General features: G+C 46.0%; 1 pseudogene; it reads left to right on the top strand.

Moving 5' to 3' along the window:
• The first annotated feature begins 964 nt into the window (after positions 1-964).
• The window catches only part of LOC102239208, a 2741-nt pseudogene continuing 2206 nt past the window's right edge, over positions 965-1499 (top strand).

Below are 1499 nucleotides of genomic sequence, written 5' to 3'. Positions count from 1 at the left end.
CCTATATTACCAATTCACTTTGTGTATCATGTGTATCTTTCCTATGTCCACATCATCCTTAGTGCCTCCTAGATTTGCCACTGCCTGTAATCTTCTCTGCTACAAACATCTCTAGAAATTTTAATGGTGTCAACAGTAAGTGGAAGCACAATCTTAAGCATGATGGTTACTACCTGCTGCCTGAATATCAGAGAGTAAGAGTTATGATCCTTAGCAAAGCTATAACCCTTTATAGGTTTTTCCCAGAGATATTTCCCTAAAATGCTCAGTTAAATGAACTTCAAAAACAATTTTATTTCTAGTAAGATGGACCTCTACTTCCACCACTCTTAAGGAATGTCTTCTCCCAACCACTAATACTGCACAAACTATATAAATAACAACAATGAGCCACTAATACTTTCTAGTTAATTATTATAGCTGAGATCATTTGTCCACCCATCCTGATTTAGAATCAGCAACAACTTGTAAAATAAAAATATATATTGAGTCTAATGTAATTTGGACAACAAAAACAAAATGATAATTCTTATATTTTCTTTTTCTTTTTTTCTCATCCTTTGTAGAAAGAGAAACATTATAATAGTATTTGAATAAGAAAATTAGAACATCAAGGATTTATTTTCTTACGTGAAGTTGGTGGTACTATCTTTATTCTATTACATATAGAATGGTAGGAAAACTTGAAATTTATTTGTGTGGAAATAAGTGGAACAAATTTTTAGAGTATTTTAGAGTAAACTGAAATCAGGAATCATTTCTTATAAAAATATTATTTATAACTAAGAGCCTGGTACACGGATTTGGGCACTGGTGTGTTCCCTCAGCCTGGCCTGTTCCCTCTTGCAGTCCTAGACCCCTCGGGGGATGTCGGACTGCCAGTTTCGGCCCAATCCCCCTGCCTGGCCTGCGGGGATCAGGCCAAAACCAGCAGTCCGACATCCCCCGAGGGATGTAGTAGTACATGAAGCCTCAGGCGGCCAGGGAGGAGCTTGAGCTTCGGCTAGGCGCCGCACCACTCCCGCTCATCCTGGCCCTGCTGCGCCTGCTACCACTGCTCAGTAGCGCTCCCCTGGAGACAAGAAAGGCTCACACCGCAGCAGCTGTGCTCGCTCGCTGTAAGCCCAGTGTCTGGCACCTGTCAGTCAGTTGAGCAGTGTTCCCACTGTGGGAGCGCACTGACCACCAGGGGACAGCTCCTGGTCATAGCAACAGGCCAAATGGTCGACTGGTCACTTAGGGTTTTATATATAGACTAGAGGCCCGGTGCACAAAAATTTGTGCACTCAGGGGGCGGGGGGAGGGGGGTTCCCCCAGCCCAGCCTGTGCCCTCTCGCAGTCTGGGACCCCTCGGGAGATAATGACCTGCTGGCTTAGGCCTGCTCCCGGGTGGCAGAGGGCAGGCCCAATCCCTAGGTGAAGCCCCTGGTCGGGCTCAGAGCAGGGCCGATTGGGGAGTTGGGGCGCCGCCCCCTGTCATGCACAGAGCAGGGCGGATC

Source organism: Myotis brandtii, unplaced genomic scaffold, assembly GCF_000412655.1.
Source record: "Myotis brandtii unplaced genomic scaffold, ASM41265v1 scaffold28, whole genome shotgun sequence".
Lineage (NCBI taxonomy): Eukaryota > Metazoa > Chordata > Mammalia > Chiroptera > Vespertilionidae > Myotis > Myotis brandtii.
The sequence above is the reverse complement of the archived record's forward strand: the minus strand, read 5'-3'. Positions and strand labels throughout refer to the sequence as shown.